This window comes from Bombyx mandarina, chromosome 13 (assembly GCF_030267445.1).
Source record: "Bombyx mandarina strain Sakado chromosome 13, ASM3026744v2".
Classification (NCBI taxonomy): domain Eukaryota; kingdom Metazoa; phylum Arthropoda; class Insecta; order Lepidoptera; family Bombycidae; genus Bombyx; species Bombyx mandarina.
Window position 1 is genome coordinate 2,345,381 of NC_143220.1, and position 21,296 is coordinate 2,366,676.

The 21,296-nt window shown below is 34.5% G+C and overlaps 1 protein-coding gene across 5 annotated transcripts in view; it reads right to left on the reverse strand.

Moving 5' to 3' along the window:
• LOC114249168 (uncharacterized) overlaps positions 1-21,296 on the reverse strand; it is a 156,469-nt gene that overhangs the window by 62,538 nt on the left and 72,635 nt on the right. For 4 of the 5 annotated variants that reach the window (XM_089732565.1, XM_089732566.1, XM_028182647.2 and 1 more), the window contains one exon: positions 3,664-3,704. The exons of the other annotated variant lie outside the window; for it this stretch is intronic. The gene's annotated coding sequence lies outside the window, so the exon portion shown is untranslated. The remainder of the gene's footprint in view (positions 1-3,663; positions 3,705-21,296) is intronic. 5 annotated transcript variants of the gene reach the window in all.

The following is a 21,296-nucleotide window of genomic DNA, read 5'->3' on the forward strand; positions in this document are numbered from 1 at the left end:
TTTTGTTCAGTAATGATGTCTGATGATGTTATTCGTAATTTACTTTAAGTGAATCACTAAATTATATCTTTGCTAAAGATGAAACTGGGTCTCTTGCGATCATATCTTTTGGAGAAGTTTACAGTTGAGACGTATAGCTAGACATAATCTAGGGAATATTTTGTGAGGGGGATAGAAAACATGCCCACTTTCGCCTACAGAGGAGGGGTGCGGCGCCAATAATCGTATAATAATAATAATAATAATGTTTTTATTGCAAGTAACCATGACTCATATAAATTGTTAATAAGACTTAGACCTATGTTAGTATAGTTTGTCCTATCTAGTTCTTTGTGAAGATGTCGTAAATAGTAAACAGCAGACGTTATTGTTGGCAGCGCGATGGCGTCGCCCTGTGTCGTGCGCGTCAAGCCGACTCTGAATAATGACGTCTCGTGACATTTAATTTCGGATACAAAAGGTTCTTTATGCTGTTTACCCTAATCCATTTAGACCTCCCCTCGCCCACGATGATATTGACAGCGAACTGAGAACCTTTTAACTTGGCCGGCTTAATTACATTACCGGGATTATTTTATCGAACACGAAATATTAAGCTGAAATGTTAATCTATTTTGTTGGACAGTGCCGGATATCCGGTGGAAGCTTCGAATATTAGGCATTTGTACGAATTTATGGAGTACAAGGAATTTGATTTGTAACAAGATGATTTTGTAAGTTATGAACGTATTTTGTTGTTATTTGTTTAATACATATTTTGTTTCGAATTATGCTTTCGTAAAGCAAAATTCTAGTTTTAACAATTTTTGACTGGTGTCAAACAAATTAAATGACTGATGGTGACATCTTTGTAAATTCAATTAATTTTAGATGAAAGAGAAGCCGACTTAGTGCAGTCAATAAAATCACCTCTAAATTTGTATGCACTAGTTTTAGAAGGTCTTTGACTTAAAAAAATTAACAACGAATTAATTTCCTTTTTTTCTGTTATTGACCACGAACATTTTGTATTTTATGTGAAATAATAGCTAATAATCCTAATTCCCACCTGAGCCCTGTAACCAAATTTAGCACGTGGGATCCAAGTTGCGGTTCGTATTATATACAAAAGCAATCCATTCCCGAATTGCAAATCATGACTGTTTCGTGGAAGAAACAGGATTTCTTACCAACAAAATAAAGACTAACCACAATAATACCATAACGCCTTTTAAGAAATATTCCTTTTTTAAATTATAAAAGAACTTCGGACCTAGACATCTAGCAGTTGTTTGACGTAACTCACTGTAAATAAATCTTTTCAAATATGCACTCAAGTCAGTGCTCATTGAATTGTAGAGATTTTCAATGCACTTTAAAGTTAGATTTTAAGTGTTTTTGTTGCGTATAATTATTACATATTGTATGGAAAATTTTATTCCGCTATTGAGTTTCTATAAAATTGTATATTTTGGACACTGCTTTCAATAATCTAAACAATTTTGACTGCCGTATTGAAAATGTCATATGAATCAAAAATAGAATCGTCAAACTTAATAAACAAAGACACTGTTATTAGTTACAACTCAAATATGTGTTATGTATTCAGAAAATAACATAAAATGTAGTGTGTTTCAAGTTTCTAACTTGCGACCTTTTGAATATGTGATTCGTTTGCTACTGTTGAGCCGGACTTCGTAAACTTATTTTGCAACTTCCTGTTGATATAACAGTACCGAGAGAATCATGAAATAATATAATTTCCCTTTAAATATACAATAATAACAATGAATTGCAATATATATAAAACAAATTGAAAATTTTACTGAATGTGAGCTACAGAGGGTATTTAAAGTAGAACTTCGTATTTTAAATACTAAACAACAGGCTTTCCATTATCCACAAGGTATATTATTTTCGTGTTTCGAAGACTGGTAATCTGTCATATTGAATGGAAAAAAAGTTTCTTACCAAGCGTTATACTATAATACTAAGAGTACATTGGCTTCGGATTGGGCACGGTTACAAATTCTCCAAGTGCGTGACACGAAGTGTACATTACAACTATGAAAAATATCATAAAAGATATTATGATCTGATTTTTATATTGATGTGCTTATGGCTCCCCTGTCCACCGCAACCGATAGACATCACCTTCTTTGGGACATTGCGTTGAATAATGGCTGTCGCAACGTCCACATGGAAAGGCATTATTACTTCAGGGCAAATATGGGCACCGATCCGCGCCAACTGCTGACAATATTTAGTGATCGCATAAATTTAGTTCAATAACAAAAGAAAACTTATGTCCCGAATTGAATTGAATTGTCCTGCCTTCTTCCGACGAATCATCGTTTTGAAGTATCGGAACTCCTACCCTGAACAAATCAGTCGATACCAGAGCCCTCGCTTCGTCGCGTCCTCCCCTAATGGTGTCGACGAGACGGGATGCTACCGTGTCGACCTGATCACGGGTAGATGGATCTTGGAAACGAGGATTGGTCGGCCAGAAATCTCGTAAAAGTCTCTTAGTCGACCCAAGGCCTGAGAGGGAAGGTTGCAACCTGAGTGATCCCCAGGCCTACCGTGACTAAAATCGGTAAGTGAGGGATAATCAGGTCGTACAGTGCCTCTATCGGTAGAGGACACGGTAACCCCTTATGGACACACGAAGTCCAAGACGTCCGGTTGGTACCGGGCCGCCGTTGCAACGTGGGTGGTTTCCTTGGGGCCGACCGCACAGTATTCCCCCCTTAGTTTTGTAGTTTAAGTTCGCGTTTATATGGACAATAGTCGTCTGGTAGCAGCAAAATTGTAAAATATGAGAATCATCGGATATAAAAGAAAAAACTCCGATTTTAAATCGTACAAGTAGTTGTACTAAGATCTATTATATTTAAATTAGTTTAATGTTACGCTTTACCATTTTTGATTGAAATTTTCTTTCAAGCACCAACTTTGAGAAAATAAAATAGCATTTTCGGTCCTAGAATGATTAAGTAATGAAAACTTAAATTTGTATTAGAATAGCGCCAGATATTAAGTTAATCCAGACTTCGTAGGAGTTACTAAACGTTTCAGAGATCTTAATTTTCGGTTCTTTGTCGAAGTTTATGAATATTAATAGACGTTCATGTAAATGGAGGAATAATTACTTCTGAAAAGGAATTATCTGAAATTAAAGTTTTCATTTTTTTTGGTTAATTCGTTATGAAGATTAAAAATACTCCAAATTGTACATATTGGCGATAAAATTTTAATTTTGTTCAAATCTAAATTATATGTTTATTTGTTTCCTTTGTTTTTTCTTACCACTTGTGGCAAATTGAAAATTTTCAAAATGAAATTTGCTTATAAATGTCATCAGGATCATTCTTCTGCCCTTCTTCCAGTCACTTGGGGTCGGCGCAACATGTTTTCTTCTTCCCTACTCCTCTATCATATACCATTTTTTCGCTCACTCTCATCTTACACATATCGTCTTTCACGTAATCCATCCATTTCTTGTCAAGTCCACTTCATTTCTTCTTAAGTCTTCCACTTTTTTCCTCCTCTTTACTTATAAATGAATACGTAGTTATATTATTCTACATTACACATTTATATGGCATAATACTTAAGCTTATTATATACTACATACTTAAGTACAAAAAAATTAGACAGGTTAAGATCATCTCGACTCACCTCTATGAAAACAGCTTTATCACCAAGAAGCGCCCACGGATCTGGAAAGAGATAATCATGAAAAAAAAATAATCGAAATTTGTCTATTTCCGGATACCAGGGAAGTAAATGTGTTTTTTCTAAATTAAGAATCTGACTTAAGGGCGAAATAAATTTATATACTTTTATCGCCCCGCGGAAATTAATTTTATGGCCCGTGTCGAGTTTTCGGGGTGGTTTGACGAAGGGTAAATAGGAACAATTTCCTTTTTTTGTTAATTTTATACAGGAAAATTATAAATCTGCAAGTATGAATACTTTCTAATTCTCAAAGGAAGATAATTCGGTGGAATTACATAAAATACATTGTTTTTGGCGATTTAAAAAAGAATGTTTTGTTTTGTTTTTGTAGTATTGTGCTGTTTTAGTTTTTGCATAAAAATCGTTCTGAAAATTATTAAACATTTTGGTATATTAAGTAGGGAGTTGGAGGTTAAAAAAATATTTTGAAAACAGTATAAAAAGGGCTTAAAAAATACTACTCCAAATATTAAAAAAATAGCATTACAATGTATATTGGATGTATATTAAGCACATAATGTATATTAAGCTCATGTGGCTTTTCTCAGTGAAGATTCCGACAAAGAAGAAAATACTAGTTATTTGTCAGCTATATTCGGCAACTATAAAGCTGTACATTGAAGGTATCACCGCATCTTCAATTCAAATCATATCGTGTAATAAAAATGCAATACTCACGAATTTAATATTATTACTAAGTATGTATAAGTATGAAACAGTAGGTGCCAAGATCCTGTCTAATTTCGCCGTTTAGCAGTCTTGATTCTCGTTTGAAGAAAAAAGAATCTGTTAAATCATTCAGTAATTCATTCATACAATTCAGTCCCAACTTCGACTGTCTAGCTACAGAAAAAATTGTCGAATAAGATGTCACTATTCTCATTTTTATCAACACAATATATTGCATCTCATTTTTCGTTAAAATACTGATTTTTGATAAATAGATAGAAGCGATAATACATATAGCACAAAACTCCAGAAACTTAACTAAACTTTTGTGAGCTGACTACATAATCAGGGGTATTAGTACTATGCACATATCTCTAGTCGACCTTGTACCAGATGAGGACCACATGTCAGGGGCGGTCTACAGTTGGCTTGTGTCACAATTCAGAATTATTCATAAGAGGTAAGGGGCGGCACTAAAGGCGGACGCTTTTGACGTTTTGTAACTAAGACAGGTGATCCATAGAGATAATTTTTAGTAAAATAACATTTGGAATCTATCAAAATAAAATAAGATACAGCGAACTTAGAAAAAATCAAAATCTCGTAAAATTTTTTGGGTTCTATATTTAAGTCATCACGTTATATAAACAATGGTATGTTGTGAATGGTATGCATAAAATGTGTGTAAAGAATATAGTTGCGAAATTTATAACTTGCATTACTGTTTCTTTGTTACACTGTCCGTTTCACTGTGCTATTATTATGCAAAACCTGTGACGACTGTCGATTGAAAACGAAATGCTCGTCGCAAACACTGAACTACATTTTTCTATGCAAAAGGTTATTAGAATGTAGGTCTCGGTGTTAACAGCTTCAAGGCTGCCTGCGTTGTTTTTCCGTAGATAATTAGCAGGTAAAACATATTTTGTCCATTAAAAAAAATAGACAATAATTAAAAAAAAACATACTTTTTTTCGGTTCAAAACGAATGAGCTCATAGTTAATAGATGTGAATAATCACCGATATAAAAACGTCAGCGCTGAGATCCTCCACTTTAATTGATCTAAGTCTCGTATTGTAATAGTAGCCGGTCGTTCTATTCTTCAAACCAAGACATAGACAAGACAAGACAAGATCCGAAATAGACTGGATATGTCGACTCGCAAGTCTGGGGTTGTTGAGATAATCTTTGCAAACCACTGTGTGGAAATCATTGTACCAGACATTAATCTGTTCAGCTTAGCCATAAACAAATACATTGCTGACACTGAGCATGAGTATCCATGAATTTTACAGAATGTAATGATTAACGAAAACTGAATTCTCAATAAGTAATCTCTTAATTATGTCAATGGGTTTTCCTCTTGCCTAAAAAATCTCTAAACGGACACAGGCACAATACTAGTACAATATGATTTATTTGTTTTTTAATGACGTTCATAAAATTTCATATTAAGTATATTTAATTTTATACGTATGCATTAGTTAAAAAATATATAGCAAGTTCGCAGTAATTTAAGTCTAAAGCGGTGATTACGAAATGATCCCGTTAATTGAAATTGGTATGTTAAATATACATATAAGCTGCGTCAGATTGCTCCGTTTACTGCGCGTGTATCCAATTAAGTTGGAGCACTTAATTCTGGTAAGTGTGTAAATTATGAATAAATTACGGATGTTTAGCATATAACAATAGTTATGACGCGGTTTTAATGAAAACGCGTTGTACACATGAAGAGCACAATTTTTTATTATTATTATATAAACATTTAAGCATATCCATCCGAAGAAGACTGGTTACCATTGTTAATGGACGTCAGTACTGCCAGGGTCGCAGCCAAGTTGCTGCCTATAGCAAAGACCTTTTTAGATTTTCACGTTTCATTTTACACAGATAGAACTAAAAGTATCTCGAGATATGTCAGTTAATAATCATACTTTTATTATAAAAAAAAGAATATAATATTCCTAACCTAAAAGTACATGTTATTATCCGCAAGATGCTTCGTCAGATTACAGAAATAGTATGTCAGTTTGCTTGACTTCACTCTAAAAATATCTTAGGTGTTAGATAAGCACCAATTATCATCTCCATTAAAGTTAGTGGTATGTTTTATTTAATAAAATGGCCTCACTTTACGTGGAATTAATTTGTGTTCTTCTAACGAGTATTTGGATTTTGTAGGCTCATATAAGATTAGGGTTTCGATTTAGTTTTATGTCTTGTGATATTTATACAAGTAGATTGTACGCTATGAGATTTTTTATATATTTTGTATAATACATGTTACGAACATGTACAAAACATGTTAATTGTTGGTTTTTGAATGCTCATAAAAAATTAAACAAAACGTGAGAATCTGTTTTTTTTTCACATCATAAAAACTACATAATTACACCATCGTCAAAATATAAAATTAATCAATAGTGATAATTACATGTGAAACGGTTAGATTCTAACATCATTTAATATCGTCAAACTCGAATTGGGTAACGCTACGGAATATAAAAATATTTCTTGAAATGCAACTGAGTCTATATTCTTATATCTTTCACTCCCTTATTAACTAAATGTTCAGAGTCACAATTGGGCTGTGTTTTCATCTGCCACTGGTAGCTATTAAATATAATAAAAAAACATGAAACGAAGTTCAATAAATCATCTTAAAACAATCATAAAAAGAAAAATACACGAATCTGTTCATAAATAACTCAGTTTTCCTCGGAAATCAGGAGGTCTTCAATTCAATTCTATTTAATTAGTTTTGCTATGTAATATATATATGAGTATTTTGTAAAATCTATGTTTTTGTCTATCTGCCATCTGTTGTCCCAAATATTCGTAATCGACACAAAGCGACACCAGGGACAACGTTTTAACCATGTCCTTATTTCAATGGAGCTACAACACAATTCACTGCAAGTTTTAATCAAAAATTTTAAATTACATATTTAACCGACTAGTGTCAAATCATGTAGCTCTAATAACACAAATTAAACTATTGGAACATTCCCTTGAAAACGTAATTAAGCTTTATACAATATAGTTCGCTCTCATTAAAATATAAGGACTTGCAAAAGTTTTAATGTTCGGTTTGTAATTAATGTTGGCCGTACAACAATAGGTACATAGCAATGTCGGGCAATGAGTGACCGGCGAGCGGGTCACGAACAGATGGTCAAACCTTCAACAGTGCCTGCAAGGCATTATGTCAAATGTCATAGGAATGCTACAGGCTTTGTGCACACTACCTAATTCTATTTGAGAGCGTGTGCCTATTTTCTTTATAAAAAAATATGTGTGGTGTCGTGGGACACCGGATAGGAACGAAGTTCCTTATTATAGAAATATTAATTTTAAGTTCTATTCGAGGTATAAAGAAAATCATTATTCGGGTATAAATTTGTTTTATGTTTTTTTTTTTAATAAAAATTTATTTAATATTTTAATTAAAAAAAAACTGCTTTACAATGTTATCAACTTTATTGTATTCACAATGATTTATAAAAAATATATAATAATAATATACAAAGAAACAACTATTTTATATGAATAATAATAATAACCGTCATCACGTAGACTATGCATTAGACACCGTGTAGCCATCATACTAAGACTATACATAAATAATAAAAATCTTACGTTACAGACTTTTTTCCCGGTTAGGGTACCCCTCCGCATAGTCCCATAAGGAACTTGGTTTCAAAAAATTTGTGTCAATAGCATTAAAGTGAAGAATTATGTAATCAGTTAGGTAGATACTATTATAATCCAAAATGTGATAATTAGCTGTGACATTATCGTACCGGATTCCGATCCGGCAGTAGATGCATTCGCGAAGCATCTGCCCTTGACCTATTAGGATGCCTCGGGAAATACTCGGGCAACTGTCAGGAAATTCCACCCCTCCTGTCTGAGAACGTATTTGTCTACTTGTCCTAGTGAAACTAGAAAGGCCTTCAGACCAGCCACTATCCTACCATAGCAAAAAACAAATAATATAGACAACAAATACGAATTCTCTTAAATGAAAACTCATTTTGAAAATTTCGTTAAAACAATTCTGCTTTTTTGTCTGATTGTTTTATTCTATCATAGCGAACGTAAACTTAAGCAAGATTGGTGGATTGATGACTAATCACTATATTAATCATTTCAATAACAATCACTCATCATTTTTTTGTCAAGCGCTATTTTAGTGTAACTTCAAACAAGTTTTTTTTAAATACACAAAGCCGTTTAAATAAAACATGATAATTAGAAAACGTATTTCAAAACGTATTCAGGAACGACTGTCATTATCAACGAATAATAATATATCCTAGAATAAAAGTCAAACCCGCAAAATTATAGTTTGCGTAATTACTGGTGGTAGGACCTCTTGTGAGTCCGCACGGGTAGGTACCACCTCCTTGCCTCTTTCTGCCGTGAAGCCGTAATGCGTTTCTGTTTGAAGCGTGGGGTAGCCGTTGTAACTATACTTGAGACCTTAGAACTTATATCTCAAGGTGGGTGGCGCATTTACATTGAAGATATCTATGGGCTCCAGTAACCACTTAACAACAGGTGGGCTGTGAGCTCGTCCACCCATCTAAGAAATAAAAAAAAAACTTAAACCAGTACAATTACAATATTATTATGAATTACAATTATGAATGGCCCCTTATTTACTGTTCACCAGTTACTCACGAAGCTCGGAAAATAGATAAACGCAGTCGTCGTCCATTGTTAGATTAATGTTAAAGATTAAGCTTAAGTCAATTTTAATAGTAATTTGTTTATTAAATGTATTTTGTCTTTTATCATTCGAATTAGTTTCTGGTTCTAAGAACAGTGATATCGATAGTTGGCTATTTTGAGTATCTATTATGAATATTAATTATTGCTTGCTTAGTTGTCAAAACCCAGGAATGATCGATGATAACATTTCGTATATTATATTTAATTCTAGCTGAGTCCCGCGATGTTACTGGGTGACGCCGCGGGGCGAAGCTAGTCTAAAAAAAGTAACCTAAGTTACTTCTTATATCATCAGCTACTTATCAGTGAAAGTCCCGTCAAAATCGGTCTAGCCGTTCCAGAGATTAACTTGAACAAACAGACAGACAGACACAAAAATTGTAAAAAATGCTATTTTGGTGTATGTATCGTATACCTATTTACATGCATGTAGTAAAAAGCGGTTATTTCAATATTACAAACAGACACTCCAATTTTATTTGTACGTATAGATTTTGTGGTACTTATCTGCATTTGTTTCTTGTGAAGATGGAGGAAAAACGATTTGCAAACTATTTTAAGGACATCAATAAAAGAAGCAAAAAAAGAAATCAGTTGAAACAGATGAAAAAGTGGTATTTAAAGAAGAGATGGAAGTTAAGATGGGTTTAAATTTACAACAAAAATTTTTATCCAACTGTTGTTGGGACATTATAAACACACCACACTACCGCCTCATTCATGCCTTTCATTTTAGTATATTTGTATTGCAATATAATTTAAATTTCCTCTTATATCTCTAAGTGGGCGTAATCTAGCATATTCATAGCAGAACAAAACAGTGCGGAGTGATGATTTATTTGGAAATAAAAAAATTTATTTGTTTTATTACAGGTTGATTATTTTTAGTTATTTATAAAATTGGTAAGACTGAGATCATATTATTATAATGAAAGAATCTAGAACTAATTGGAACCCCTAAGACTAGGAGTTTTTCAAACGTACCAAAAAATACTTTTATACAAGTAGAATCAAACAAGTTACAAACTTATCAAATAAAAGGCTGAATGTACATTAAAATACAATTTGAACAGACGGTAAAAGAGAAATTATGTTCTTACAATTAAACTCAACTAGATTGTCATTAAAGTAATCTAGACCACGGTGTATTGTTAAGTGACAATAAACGTCTAATTGTTGTGCCGCAAATTGTTCAGATAAATGATTTCGCCACTTGATAGTGATTTCGATCTATTAAGACAATAACAAAGTAAAATTTCAGAAGGCTCACCATTGCAATAGGTTTATTTTTATTTCATACCACCTTCTCTTACTTTGCTGCGAAATAAAAAAAAAACTGTGAACTAACAGGTTTACCGCATTTGTATACAGAAAGGCAGTGTATACTTATGTTATCTTTAGTGTTATAAGAATGAAGGAGAAATATTTATTTATCACTAGAGTAGACAAATAACATTCTACTATTACTTATTTTAATTTATTTACTACTATCTACTTTTTAGATATACACTTACAATTTAATTATTTCCTATATTAATAGCGTGGCTAGATAGTTACAGTTGAACTGATTTGTACAGTAATTGCGAAAAAAATCTGTAAGATATATCTTAAAACATTGATTCGAATAACCGAAAATATTATTAATTTTGTTCGAATTGAACCTTCTGTGTAGTGATCTTTATGTGGCGGCCGTGACTGCAGTTCATGCGATATTATCTCATTGGGTGTTAATGTTAAACAATATATATACAATTGGCGTTTTGAATACAATTCGACATGAGTTGTGATGTACGTGTAAAATTGATTTCTCAACTTTGACCCCCTTAGTTAGTTCGTGTTTTGTGAATTCGAGAGCGTTCAGTGGCATAGAAACATTGTATTTTATTGTATTTTGAAATTTTTATACTACACGATGTTATGAGTTTAGTATCTTTGCTTGTTTATCTTTTATTACATGATATTTCATTACTGGTATGATATTTCATACTGGTAGGAGGACCTCTTGTTAGTCCGCACGGGTAGGTACCACCACCCTGCCTATTTCTGCCGTGAAGCAGTAATGCGTTTCGGTTTGAAAGGGCGGGGCAGCCGTTGTAACTATACTGAGATCTTAGAACTTATATCTCAAGGTGGGTGGCGCATTTACGTTGTAGATGTCTATGGGCTCCAGTAACCGCTTAACACCAGGTGGGCTGTGAGCTCATCCACCCACCTAAGCAATAAAAAATAAAATAAAAAATTGATAAGAGTGAGTAAAATGAACAATTACTTGTGAATGGAAAGAAGCAATAAATGCATGAACACAGTTGGATCGGTCAGTCTATTTCTCTCGTGAACCTTTTCTATTATCAACCCTTTGTAAAATTTTGATAAACGTCATATCGTTTAAGCTCGCTTGTGAATAGCACCTAAGTTTTATGAAAAATAGTCTAGCACTTGAAAGTGAAGTGATGAATGATAAGATCTTTCAATAGCTGTGCAAGGTTATTAGCAAGTGTTATGACTGAATTTATAAATGTGAGGGCACACCCTGCAGGATCCTTGAGATGTAGAACAAACTTTCGGAATATAAAATTATACTTGCTATTTAAGGAAGCTTATTGTTTGTTGAAATAGCTTTAAGATTTATGTCCGTCATAAACTGATATTTCACATCTAAAATTTTAGCTCTTATTTTTTTATTTAACAATATGTTGTACTACTATAGAAATAAATATATTGCAGTTGTATTTAAAAAAAAAATCCTCCTTTAGATTCCCTAAATATTTAAACAATTAATCGTATAATAACAATTCTTGATGTATGTTTCATTGATACAGTTTACATTTATCACAGTTTTAAAGTATATTATAATTAATATTGTACACCATGTTATTCCTACATAAACAATAATGAGTATATTGAAATTTATATTAAATTACAAATAAATACTAAATTAATAATATTAAAATAATATTAATAATATTAGATAATAATATATATTAATAATAATAATATTAGATAATAATATATATTAATAATAATAATATTAGATAATAATATATATTAATAATAATAATATTAGATAATAACTACTATAGTATACTTTTTTTAGGAATTACGACCTTTATAGTCCAGATGACTTTAGTACCAGGAGTAACTTAGGAAAGTTTAGGCTTTATTAGGCGGTAAGCGGAGCACGTCACAGTTGAACTGACTAAAACCTCCTATCACTAAACAACCCACTTCTGAGATTCGGGTGAGATAGAACTCACATGAGGCAGGCTTGTCTCCCGCTACTCTGTCCACAGACGTTGAACTATGAGAGCTGGGACTTTTTGTACAATTGATCCCTAAATACATGACTGCTGTACTGGCGAGCAGCAAGGATGGAGACTGTTCCAGTAGTAGGTACGATGGGAGACAAACGGGTTCATCTTAAACAATTCCTTAGAGATATACGGTAACGAGCAGAATTCGATAATAAAAAAATTAATAAAAATAATAACAATAATATTAAGAAGAATTCGCTAGTAAATATTGTAATGTACTTATATTGTACTGATATAAATAAATATTAATTAGTAAACTCTATTAAAAGAGCGCATCTCATGCGTACATTTTCGTATTTTACTGAAAGAGATTATTTTCGATCATACATATTAAACATTAGGTACTTAGCGTTGATACTTCACATGATACAATTTGATTTTAGTTTTAATTTAATATTTTACGTTTATGAACCGGAATTCGGTCAATATTCTTACGAAAATAATTTATCTTTGTATAGCAATTCTCATCTTCGTTGTGTAGTAGATTAAAAACACGACCGAGAGGGTTTGGACTCAATTTGTAGAATGTCTTAAATACAGGCCCTTAAACACGACTTATATTGCAAGCAATACAAACAAAGGCTTATTAATCAAACACGTATCGAAATTAATGACAATAGCCGGCTACCGTGCAGGTTTGTATCTAAATTAAATTCATGAATCAATTGTCTTTGTGACAAGTCATTTGCTAAGTGTATTTCGAATTAATCTACAGTCGTGAACTGAATTGCTTTAGCGTTAGCGCAATATGTAATTTTGTCCTCTAAAAAAATACAGTGAAAATATGAAGTTTTTTAAAGAAAATTAGAGTTATATATAAGTAGTATGTACTTTCTGTTGATCTGTTTTTGGATTTTAAAATATGATGAACACACTCAGTGTGTAATACCTAAAAATTATCTTCCACGTTCATAGATATTTAATTATTCAATTTAGTAGCCTATTTTGTTTATACAATTGAAAAAGTGCATAGAATAAATTAGGATCATTAACAAAACTAAACACCAAAATCACCAATATAATCGCGTCTAATTGTTAGTTCGTTAATAATTTGCTGTAATAGTTGCTTAACCCGTTGCATTCATCGAAATAGGTTAAAAGACATGACCATAACTATGATTGATTAAGATTGTAATCAATTATTCGGCTCATGTGTAGCCGACTGTACCACATCTCTTGTCATGATTACGCGAAATAATTGACCTAAATACTTTTACTACTTAGCATTGGAGGGTCAGCAGTTTGACAATGAACTTAAAATTATAATATGATATTAATTTTTGAACTTGAAATAGTATTTCAAATGTACCGTCACCTTTTTTTTTTTTTTTTTTGGTCAGGAGGAAATCGCCGGATTTCCGCCCTTTTCTGGGGATACTGGGCGGGGTATGTCAGAGTCGAACTGACTAAAACCTCCTGTCGCTCAACAACCAACGTCCAAACCTCGCATGAGACAGAACTCATGACAAGGCAAAGGGGGGAAGGTGAAGCGTTTAGTGCGGAGCACATCTCTCCCATCACCCTCCCCCTCGGGATCGACAGGTGGCACTCTCCGGGGCCTGTGGAACCACATGGCCTCGGATTTACTGAGTGCCACGTCGAGGCCCAATCTCCTAATTTTGCCGACGACATGCGCCACCCCAGCCGTAGCAAGACGGGCAGACTCAGCAAAACTCCCCCCCCCGGGCCACGACCAACGTGTCGTCTGCGTAACAGATTACGCTCAGGCCCGGGAGGAGGGCACCTCTCAGCACCCAGTCATACCCGATATTCCACAAAAGGGGGCCGAGCACCGACCCCTGTGGAACACCGCGCACGACCGGGAACCTGTGCAGGATCCCACCGTGTCCGGTACACGTGACCGATCTGTCCTCTAAGTAGGAACCCACCAGCCGGCGAAGGTAGGGGGGCACTCTATGTCGTTCCAGCGCCCCCCCTATCACGGACCAGGGCAGGGTGTTAAACGCATTGGCGATATCGAGCGACACCGCCAAAGCCACCCCACCCCTGGAGACGGCCTCCTCCGAGAGGGCCCGCACGCGAAGGATCGCGTCTACCGTTGAGCGGCCCTCTCGGAAGCCATACTGCTCCGCCGACAGATCGGGTCCCACCCCGACTAGATGCTGGATGATGCGGGCTGCCAGAATGCGTTCCAGCAGCTTGCCCACCTCATCCAGCAACACGATGGGACGGTACCCGGCGGCAGTATCCGCCGGGCGCCCCTCCTTTCTCAACAGCACGAGTCTGCCCGTCCTCCACGATGAAGGAAAAGCTTTATTACAAAATGTATTTTTTGATGTGCTCGTTTTTCTACTTCATCTATACATATAAATAAAATTAGAGTGTCTGTTTGTAGTATTAAAATAACCGCTTTTTACTACATATATATGAATTTTTTGTCTGTCTGTCTGTCTGTTTGTTCCGGCTAATCTCTGGAACGTCTGGACCGATTTTGATGAGACTTTCACTAATAGGTAGCTGATGATATAAGAAGGAACTTGGGCTACTTCTTTTAGACTAGCTTCGCCCCGCGGCGTCACCCGCTGTTATTGTCGTACCGCGTGCAACATGGCGGGCTTCGTCTATCTATAATAAAATTTAATGTTTCCGAAGCGAAGCGAGGGCGTGTCGCTAGTATTCAATAAGACTTATAAGGAGTTTCGATCAAATAACAATATCATTCAATGACATGACAATCTCAACACGAAAGTATTCTTAAGACATTTAGAAAAGTAAAATTTACTGTATTCTGTAACTAAAAATAGAATTTGTCGACAATGCATCTTAGGACCTGCATCTTGCAGAGAAGTATTTCATTTTATTTATAATAAAATCATTTAAATTTGTGAAAAAGAATATGTAATTGAAAAAAAAATGCGACGGTATTAAAATACCTCTTAAAAGAGAATAAGATAATACATCTGTATTATAAATATCCTTGTAATATTAGCTTAAATTTAATTTACGCGAAAGTATTGGACACAAGCAGAGAAATAAAATTTTAATGCATTTGTATGTTATTATACTGGTGGTAGGACCTCTTGTGAGTCCGCGCGGGTAGGTACCACCGCCCTGCCTGTTTCTGCCGTGAAGCAGTAATGCGTTTCGGTTTGAAGGGCGGGGCAGCCGTTGTAACTATACTGAGATCTTAGAACTTAAATCTCAAGGTGGGGGGCGCATTTACGTTGTAGATGTCTATGGGCTCCAGTAACCACTTAACACCAGGTGGGCTGTGAGCTCGTCCACCCATCTAAGCAATAAAAAAAATATATTGTTATTTAAACGCACCACTTTGATACAGTTAGTGGTTTGTTTAAACTGAGTTTGATAAGAAAATTAAAGTCTTGAGGTATTGAAGGTATCAGCGATATTGTTCCAAGCCTGAATTTTCTTATGTCCATGGACGCCAGCAATGACTTTCCATCAAACAGGCTTAACATTACCTAAAAGTGTTGAGAACAAAAAACATAATACACGGCACTTATAATTTAGTAAAACAAGTATATTAAAGAGACGTGCTGGGCGAAGAAAAAAGTCATGGCTCCGGAATATCCGGGAGTGGACCGGTATTGCCTCCGTCGAACAGCTTTTCCGGCTGGCTGCTGACAGAAATAAATACAAGAAGCTAACGGCCAACCTTCAGGATTGAAGAGGCACTGGAAGAAGAAGAAGTATATTAAATTTATTAGATACGGAAAGGGGTAATTATTGAAACATCGACTTTGTGTCAAAAGAAATATTTCAAGTAATACCACTGTATTTTCAGTAACAAACACCATTGTGATATTTTATTGGTCTTAGTTAAATATTGTCAACAAAATGTCAAATCAACATTTCCTTGTGAAGTGTAAAATCATAACATTATAATAACAAAGCGTAACGTAATATTTTAACGGATCCATAAATATTATTGTCTTGTTAATATTATAAATAAAGGTTATGAATTTTTCAAATACCAAGGATACTCCTTGTGTTATTTAAAAGGGCACGAGAGTTACCCAAACAAACTTTACTTTTAATCACGATTGCGATAAGTTTTGGTCGTTATTCGATCGAGTATGATAATTCAGATTTGGTGCGAGGATAAATTTTGTAGGTATATGAAATTGATTTTTGTTTATTTCTTTGTAGTCGCATATCGTTTATCCGATTGTGTTCGTTTATTAACTTAAGCACTTTAAGAATAGTTATACAGCATTGACATCAGACTATAAGATAGTGTGCACGATAGTGAACGAGTCTCATAAACTCAAAAATAAGTTAGAACAATAAACTACGCGTTTTCCAAATGTTTAGGGATGCTTATAGCGAAAATCAATCGAGTTTCACTAGTAAACAACAATAAAACAAAAGACGGCCATAAGTTGGAAGGCTTAACTTTTTATTAACAAATATGCCAGCATTCAAAGAATTTTTTATGACCGATTCTGCATTTTGTTTTACTTTTATTCATTACCAGGTGGGCTGTGAGCTAACCCATCTAAGCAATAAATAAATAAAAAGCTTTGTGTAAATAATAATGTGTTCTACAAAGTCGTAGTACATTATTTTATTCTATCAACAATAGTTTTCGCAGGGCACGCGATGTAAAGAATGTTTTAGGTAATTTGTTTACACCTTTCAGCCTATTCAATACAAACAAACAAATAAATCTTTTCTCTTTAAAATATTAGTATAGACTAATGTAACCGACATTGCCACTGTATAGTTGTTGCAAAGTACGAGCGCCCGTAGTCTTTATGTGTAGTTTCCTTACTTGGCTTGAGAGGCTATTTCAGCTTCTCCTTGACGTGCAGGTGAGCTCACGGAGCTCAAACCGGTAGTGTTGCTAACATTGGCCCTAGTAAGAGCAGTACTTCGCAGAATCTACCACCGGATCGGAAACGCGACCCACTGAGAAGATCCGCCGAGAAACTCAGTGGGCTGTGTCTGTGGGTTAATTCACTCGTCGAGGCCTTCGTCGCAAGCGAAGAGTTCGGCGAGGACGGTGACCGGTGCTTGTGGTACCTAAAACCACCGTTCATGGATCGGGAGGATCCGTAATGACGTGCTTAGTAATGTATCCGTAATGACGTCGACTGTTTACCATTCGGTCTACAGGATCGGGTATGTAAGTAGCGGTCCGTAGCTCTTAGCTACGGATATAGCCTACATTGACGCGTATACAGATTGGTCACTCACACAACTAAGGGCGGCGCGCTGTCGTACTTTGCAACAACTATGTTTATAACTGTCCACAACTTTCATTACATAAACACTTGTAATACATATTTATTAAACGGATTCTTTCCATTATTTTTAGCTTTAGTGAATTCCCGACATTTTGGTACTGTTATAAGCGCCATACTATATCGGCGAATCACTAAAATAAATAATTATGGTAACAACCCGTTGTAAATCCTTTCCTAAAATGCCAAAAACAAAAATGTTTCATTTAATCAATTATAAAGCGGTAATAGCGCGTAGATATTACGCCTACATTCGATTTACATATTTATATATAATACAAAAGAAGATTAGTTACGGTAACAAAAGTACATAAATAGTATCATATTCGTAGGCTTTTAATGATAGGATATCAAGCATTATTTAGTCTCCTTTGGAGTGCTCAGAATGCAATTAGGACGTAGAAAATATAAATGAAAAAATCCATTTTAGAACGCCATATGTCGACAGCCTCATAGAGTACAGTCGTATAGAGTAAAGCCGTGATTGGTATATTGAAGCAGATATATATTTTTCCGAGAAACATCAAGGAATGAAATCAAATATGTAAATCCTTCATGTCTCGACCTGCACTGTGTTCTCTATAGATTCCAGTAGCCACTCAATACCAGGTGGAGCGTAGCTTGGTCTGTGTATCTACCATAAAAATACTATTATTTCTAATACTATTATTATTTAGAGCATAAAACCTTCAATCTTTTCTTGACCAAAGTTCACAATACAAATTTCAATATACGGGTCCACACAACCGAAACAGTCACGAACGAACATTTGGCTATTGTGAATTACTTTATGCAACAAATAACCAAATCATTTTCAAACTGTTTTTGGTGTTGAATGAGCAACTCGAAGGCTGACACTAAAAAGGTTCGCGGTGAATGGTATTATTCCTTTGACAAAGCTGTAAAATATTTCTTTTTTTTTATTTTGCAATCGAGTTAGGAAATTGCGTTTAGTGGAAACCGACCGTGAGAATAGACAGTCTCGATGATGTTTGTTTAACGCTTTCAAGTCCTCTGCTAATATTGGCGATTTGTCTAGTGTGCTAGGAAACGCACTTGAAATCTACCGGAAAATTTATATAGGTACTAAATCTATAACATAGCCTTCGTAAAGATGCTTCAGCTACGCCTTCTTTCTTAATTGCAGACAAACAAATTGACATGTGCTCAATCTCGTTCTTGTATGATCAATATCGTCCTGAAAATTGCAATTAGATATAATCAAATCAAGATTTTGGTTCTCGAGATTAGGATTTATTTCGGATAATATTACTCGAAGATTCGGTATCTCAGAGAAGAGTTTTGCTATATTCATAGACATCAATGAAAGTGTATTGGAGTCGCATACAGATCTTTGTAATGTTTGACTATCCGCCATTTCTACTCGTGTTCGTTTAACAAGAAGCTTCTGGAGTTTTTGTGATTGAAAATAAGTGCATAAGAACGGATCATAAGCGAAGAAAAAACTAACCAAAATTTTTATAAATGAATGTAGGGAAGTATGCAAATTTGTCTATTGTCTATAAAGTAATGGCGGTGTAGATGAATTTGGATCGTTGCTATGTGCAAGGCAGACTGCATACATATACCAGGCTTTGTAGGGAGTTCTCGAGAAAGTAAATAATGGTAATCGGAATAAAGATAATTTGGCTTGAGATGAAGAGCGTGGACTTGGAGAAATCACTATGCCTTTCACTTTACCTCACCAATGATTTTGCTCGAAAGCTGCTAACTCTCTCTGCATTAGACACTGATTTTCATAAGTTTCAAGAAACATCCAGCAGACACTAAAGCTCAAAAAAGATAAATGTTAGTCTGAGATTCGTTGTCTATGGGAACGATTAGTGGAAATTGGTCTATGGCCCCGTTAAATTAAAAAACTATTATTGTGCTATATGGATTTGTTAAAAATTTGGATTGGTATCATTCTTTATTTTCTTACAGTACTTTAAGATGGACTAACTGATCTCAAGATGATGCAGATCTAGACCTACTGTCTTGATGGTCTAGTTGATTTTACTCACACCGTTGATCAAGACCCAAACTTTTTTACATTTTACCGAAACGATTTGTAACGTATTTAATATTAAATGTTAAATACTTATTGCTAAGCTTTTGTGGCATTAGCATCTCCATAAATAATCCATTCTGCTTATTTTAGCAGCGAATAAATGATTTTGTATTCCGGGTTTAATTCTTAGCTGTTGTTAGCTAACGCGTTAGAATTGGCTCTCGTTATGTCGATGTTACCGTCCTGTTTAACGCCCGTCAACTCATATACCAATCTGAAGAATAATAAAATTTAACGAAACTGCATTAACAAGACTTTTGTAAAAAGAAATGAAGTCCTAACTAAAGGTGCATGATTGAATTGCTGGAAGTTAAACTAAGTGAAGCGATTTCCCCTAAATTTGAAACGTTCAAAGAATGCCATTCAACAACATTCACGGACAAGTTGATTCCTCTATTTTCAATACAATCGACCAATCAATCAAAACGACTGCAACGCGGTCATCGAATATCGATATCAAACGCGAAATACTTTAACTGTTATGTAATGTTCTTACCTTGGCGCTTGACCCTAATCGTGGGTTGTAGTGACCGGTTGTGGTCTAACTATGAGAGGTAAAACTTTTTTCATATTAAATACGAAGAAGTTCAACATTTTGAAATCGTGTGAACTCAACTAATTAAAAAAAGTTAGAAAATGGTTTTTCTTGATATTTTTTTATGGGGAGATAAAGTGAAGCAATGATAATAAATAGTAATAAAAATAACGAAAACAAATATTTATTTACACATAACTTTATGTTATAAGTTGATAGGTAAGGTTTAAACAAATTTCATTTAATAATCATAAATATTGGCCTTGAGGTAGAAGCGCCAATAGGTTTGTAAATCAGTAGGTTCCAGAATGATGATCGTATACCGAAAAGTGTAATGTGAGTGGACTACCCACAAGGTGGACCTGTTGATGGTCGCAAAAAGCCGGAGGTAACTCAAGTCTGGTCAATGTGGTGTCGAATTTTTCAGGAAGAAGAATAATCAAAGTATTTAAATAAGTCAGAGTTTACAAAAAAAAAAGAAAGTTGTCATATGCTAGATTAAGCCCTAAAACAGTTTTAAGCATAGCGAGTAGGCATAGTTAAAATTTTACCAATAGATAAAAATAATTGATGATTTCCTTTTGCTAATAAGCAGTTATTACACCAAAGCTGTTTCAAAGATACAACTGATATCTTCATAAGATTTCATTATCGACACATGGCATATAATTATATATTAAATTCAACCAGCGCTCGTAACTTAGACCACAATCCTTGAAAACGATAGTAATCGTGTGCTTTTGATTCATAACTAGTGTCCTATTATGTCAACGGTAGTGCTGCGACAACTTCGTATCACGTAGGGCGTAACATGCTACTCATAACATAATGACATGTGACATGTTATGATTTAAGGATTGCCTATGTGAAAAATTATGGTAGTTTTTGAAAAATGTATTAATTTTATAGTAGCGATATTTTTAGAGTGATCAAATATTATACCAAATAGAAAATACGGTGCTTACATATGAATGCCACAGCAGTGAAGAAGGAAATTTTTCAAATTTTTAAATACGT